At 48.0% G+C, this 6,000-nt stretch overlaps 1 protein-coding gene across 2 annotated transcripts in view; it reads right to left on the bottom strand.

Annotated features, from left to right (window-relative positions):
- Positions 1-6,000, bottom strand: part of serpini1 (serpin peptidase inhibitor, clade I (neuroserpin), member 1) — a 51,495-nt gene that overhangs the window by 21,923 nt on the left and 23,572 nt on the right. The gene's annotated exons all lie outside the window — the stretch shown is intronic.

Raw genomic sequence — 6,000 nt, 5'->3', positions numbered from 1 at the left:
CAACACTATGTCACCAGGACATATACAGGATACTACCCTCCACAACACAACCTTCACTATGTCACCAGGACATATACAGGATACTACCCTCTACAACACTATGTCACCAGGACATATGCAGGATACTACCCTCTACAACACTATGTCACCAGGACATATACAGGATACTACCCTCCACAACACTATGTCACCAGGACATATACAGGATACTACCCTCCACAACATAACCTTCACTATGTCACCAGGACATATACAAGATACTACCCTCCACAACATAACCTTCACTATGTCACCAGGACATATACAGGATACTACCCTCCACAACATAACCTTCACTCCAAATCAAAACTCCAAACCTACAAACTGATTTTGGACATTCCTACTTCCAAAGATTCTTATTTCCAAAGATTCTTATTTCCAAGCTATACAGCAAATCCAGTGGCAAACAAACAACAGAAACCTTAAAACAACATCCAACCTGGAACCGAGTGAGTTATGTTTAGTCTGAAGCTACTTTTAAAGCCAAGAAGAAAAATAAATGACAATGATATATTTGACTTTGTACTGACTGAATGCTAAGTTAAGGACAGAACAGATCTGACTGCAACTTCAATTAGCTCGGAGGTGTGAAGTGAGAGGTGTCAAAGCCCTTGAGCCCAACAATGGCAGGAGAGTTTTACAGCCTCCCCCCCATCCACCCAAACGCACAGGCCTTTGAAGCTCCCTCCCGCTGTTCAGAGATCATTACAATACAGTATCCTTTGGATGTAAAAAAACGAGAGGGAATGAAAAGAGCACAAAAAGAAGCTTCTTATGGAAAATCAAGAGACATTTTTTGCTGACTATTATAAAAATCAGAATGTAAGCAACTTACTCTTCCACACAGAACATCCCCTGGCATGGCACAGTGCTATATTAACACACTTCTCCTCTGTTAAGGGGTGGTGTGTTTGCAAAGGGTGGAAACTTAGGACACTAGACTACGAGGACTCTTGAGTCAGCCCATGTCAACCTGTACAAGTCTGGAACAGTAATGGTACAGGGTAACCCAGAAACATGTTTCACTGGACATTCAAATAATCAAAGAGATAGCTCAGCAGGTTAAGCTCTCGCTTGAGGAAAATACCCCCACCCCGAGCGTGTCAGACCAGAACTCTTCATTATACTACCCCACAGACAAGCAACCCCAAGCGGAAAGTCAACCTCGCAGCACAGAGTACTACTCTCTCATTGAAATGAAGGATACATTCACCTAACTGGAGGTAAGGCAGGTGGAACACACTCTAGTCAGCACAAAAAAATTGTCCAGCTCAAGAACCCCTCTCCCCCAACCAGACCTGGAGAGCTGGAGGTGGAGAGAGACATACAGTATCTACACTCTGGACTGTGGTGAGACAACATCAACAGGAGAAAGAGCAGGAGAAGCCAGTAGAATAGTCCACCTCAGACTCTGACCAATGTCTCGACACCACAGTAGAATAGTCCACCTCAGACTCTGACCAATGTCTCGACACCACAGTAGAATAGTCCACCTCAGACTCTGACCAAAGTCTCGACACCACAGTAGAATAGTCCACCTCAGACTCTGACCAAAGTCTCGACACCACAGTAGAATAGTCCACCTCAGACTCTGACCAATGTCTCGACACCACAGTAGAATAGTCCACCTCAGACTCTGACCAATGTCTCGACACCACAGTAGGATAGTCCACCTCAGACTCTGACCAAAGTCTCGACACCACAGTAGAATAGTCCACCTCAGACTCTGACCAAAGTCTCGACACAACAGTAGAATAGTCCACCTCAGACTCTGACCAAAGTCTCGACACCACAGTAGAATAGTCCACCTCAGACTCTGACCAAAGTCTCGACACCACAGTAGAATAGTCCACCTCAGACTCTGACCAAAGTCTCGACACCACAGTAGAATAGTCCACCCCAGACCCTGACCAATGTCTCGACACCACAGTAGAATAGTCCACCCCAGACCCTGACCAATGTCTCGACACCACAGTAGAATAGTCCACCTCAGACTCTGACCAATGTCTCGACACCACAGTAGAATAGTCCACCTCAGACCCTGACCAAAGTCTCGACACCACAGTAGAATAGTCCACCTCAGACTCTGACCAATGTCTCGACACCACAGTAGAATAGTCCACCTCAGACTCTGACCAATGTCTCGACACCACAGTAGAATAGTCCACCTCAGACTCTGACCAAAGTCTCGACACCACAGTAGAATAGTCCACCTCAGACTCTGACCAAAGTCTCGACACCACAGTAGAATAGTCCACCTCAGACTCTGACCAATGTCTCGACACCACAGTAGAATAGTCCACCTCAGACTCTGACCAAAGTCTCGACACCACAGTAGAATAGTCCACCTCAGACCCTGACCAATGTCTCGACACCACAGTAGAATAGTCCACCTCAGACCCTGACCAATGTCTCGACACCACAGTAGAATAGTCCACCTCAGACTCTGACCAAAGTCTCGACACCACAGTAGAATAGTCCACCTCAGACCCTGACCAAAGTCTCGACACCACAGTAGAATAGTCCACCCCAGACCCTGACCAATGTCTCGACACCACAGTAGAATAGTCCACCTCAGACCCTGACCAATGTCTCGACACCACAGTAGAATAGTCCACCTCAGACTCTGACCAAAGTCTCGACACCACAGTAGAATAGTCCACCTCAGACTCTGACCAAAGTCTCGACACCACAGTAGAATAGTCCACCTCAGACTCTGACCAATGTCTCGACACCACAGTAGAATAGTCCACCTCAGACTCTGACCAAAGTCTCGACACCACAGTAGAATAGTCCACCTCAGACCCTGACCAAAGTCTCGACACCACATTAGAATAGTCCACCTCAGACTCTGACCAAAGTCTCGACACCACAGTAGAATAGTCCACCTCAGACTCTGACCAAAGTCTCGACACCACAGTAGAATAGTCCACCCCAGACCCTGACCAAAGTCTCGACACCACAGTAGAATAGTCCACCCCAGACCCTGACCAAAGTCTCGACACCACAGTAGAATAGTCCACCTCAGACTCTGACCAAAGTCTCGACACCACAGTAGAATAGTCCACCTCAGACTCTGACCAATGTCTCGACACCACAGTAGAATAGTCCACCCCAGACTCTGACCAATGTCTCGACACCACAGTAGAATAGTCCACCTCAGACTCTGACCAAAGTCTCGACACCACAGTAGAATAGTCCACCCCAGACTCTGACCAAAGTCTCGACACCACAGTAGAATAGTCCACCCCAGACTCTGACCAAAGTCTCGACACCACAGTAGAATAGTCCACCTCAGACTCTGACCAAAGTCTCGACACCACAGTAGAATAGTCCACCTCAGACTCTGACCAAAGTCTCGACACCACAGTAGAATAGTCCACCTCAGACTCTGACCAATGTCTCGACACCACAGTAGAATAGTCCACCTCAGACTCTGACCAAAGTCTCGACACCACAGTAGAATAGTCCACCTCAGACCCTGACCAATGTCTCGACACCACAGTAGAATAGTCCACCTCAGACCCTGACCAAAGTCTCGACACCACAGTAGAATAGTCCACCTCAGACTCTGACCAAAGTCTCGACACCACAGTAGAATAGTCCACCTCAGACTCTGACCAAAGTCTCGACACCACAGTAGAATAGTCCACCTCAGACTCTGACCAAAGTCTCGACACCACAGTAGAATAGTCCACCTCAGACTCTGACCAAAGTCTCGACACCACAGTAGAATAGTCCACCTCAGACTCTGACCAAAGTCTCGACACCACAGTAGAATAGTCCACCCCAGACCCTGACCAAAGTCTCGACACCACAGTAGAATAGTCCACCCCAGACCCTGACCAATGTCTCGACACCACAGTAGAATAGTCCACCTCAGACCCTGACCAAAGTCTCGACACCACAGTAGAATAGTCCACCTCAGACCCTGACCAAAGTCTCGACACCACAGTAGAATAGTCCACCTCAGACTCTGACCAAAGTCTCGACACCACAGTAGAATAGTCCACCTCAGACTCTGACCAAAGTCTCGACACCACAGTAGAATAGTCCACCTCAGACTCTGACCAAAGTCTCGACACCACAGTAGAATAGTCCACCCCAGACCCTGACCAAAGTCTCGACACCACAGTAGAATAGTCCACCCCAGACCCTGACCAATGTCTCGACACCACAGTAGAATAGTCCACCCCAGACCCTGACCAAAGTCTCGACACCACAGTAGAATAGTCCACCCCAGACCCTGACCAATGTCTCGACACCACAGTAGAATAGTCCACCCCAGACTCTGACCAATGTCTCGACACCACAGTAGAATAGTCCACCCCAGACCCTGACCAAAGTCTCGACACCACAGTAGAATAGTCCACCCCAAACTCTGACCAAAGTCTCGACACCACAGCAGGACAGACAAATTAAGATCTCCAAACCCAGGGAATCCCACCCCCCCGAGCCCCCCCCCCCCCCCCCCCCCACCCCATCAGCCACCCTGATAGCCCTCGTGATAACCCCCTCACAGCCACTGAGGACATACACAAGCCACAGATTGGACTCAAACAGGAAATATATACAAGAAAATAAACTTTTTCCCAGACACACAGTGTCTAAACTCTGGTGTCCAAACACCAAGCGCGCCCTAGACCTTCTGTCTGAGGACAAACTAGGCTCACCCAGCTACATAATAACACACACAGGCACAAACGACCGGAGAACACAGCAGGAAAGGGTGGCCACAACACTCAAGTCTCCACCTATTGTTACCAAGCATGTGACAAATACAATTTGAGTTGATGACAACATCCAGCAGGCATTGCAAGTGTACCCATGAGTTAACCAGTCAAATTGCCAGGGTTAGAGGTTCCAAGCCTGTACTCTTCATTCTGATATCTATGGCCATGAGTTGACCAGGGTTAGAGGTTCCAAGCCTGTACTCTTCATTCTGATGTCTATGGCCATGAGTTGACCAGGGTTAGAGGTTCCAAGCCTGTTCTATTCATTCTGATGTCTATGGCCATGAGATTACCGGTATGACTACACCCCTGAAGTAGAGAATGGTGCTGTTCCAGGTGCTCTACATAGCAGTCACACAGCACGAAGCCACCAATGATTACATGATATGTTATCGATGGCATTCCACAACATTACACTGCCAGCAGCATACCACCCTGCATACCACCCAGCATACCACCCTGCATACCACTGCTGGCTTGCTTCTGAAGCTAAGCAGGGTTGGTCCTGGTCAGTTCCTGGATGGGAGACCAGATGCTGCTGGAAGGGGTGTTGGGGGGCCAGTAGGAGGCACTCTTTCCTCGGGTCTACACACCGCCCTGTGTAGGGTGCCGTCTTTCGGATGGGATGTTAAACGGGTGTCCTGACCTCTCTGAGGTCATTAAAGATCCCATGGCAGTTATCGTAAGAGTAGGGGTGTTAACCCTGGTGTCCTGGCTACATTCCCAATCTGGCCCTCGAACCGTCACCTAATAATCCCCAGTTTACAATTGGCTCATTAATCCCCCTCCTCTCCCCTGTAACTATTCCCCAGGTCGTTGCTGCAAATGAGAATGGTAAAATAACAGATAAATAAAAACTGCCATTGTTAGGCTAGCTAAAGTTATCACCTGTTGTTTAGGAAGCATGCGCTGAATAACATCTGATTTGATATGAAAAGTAGAGAGGAGTCATGAAGCTGTCCTCCAGTGTGTTGTAACTACATTTGTCCACTGCAGACAGAAGAATCTCTGTTTGGTGCCAATTTACTAAATGAGCTCATGCATATTTCATACCTGATCTTATCATCTCCTGTTAAATCATATTTCTCTTCATAATCTGCTTGCCTCAGTGCCGTGGGAATGCCTGTGTATGTGAGCATACTCACTGCCCAACCCAACATAGAATATGTGCCATGAATGATTGAGTAGTGACCCTTTCCCTCCTTCCCTCTCCCTCTCATCTTCCCTC

Source organism: Oncorhynchus mykiss, chromosome 24 (genome assembly GCF_057628025.1).
Source record: "Oncorhynchus mykiss isolate SJ-2025 chromosome 24, ASM5762802v1, whole genome shotgun sequence".
In the NCBI taxonomy this organism is placed as follows: Eukaryota; Metazoa; Chordata; class Actinopteri; order Salmoniformes; family Salmonidae; genus Oncorhynchus; species Oncorhynchus mykiss.
This window is presented reverse-complemented; position numbering and strand designations above follow the sequence as displayed.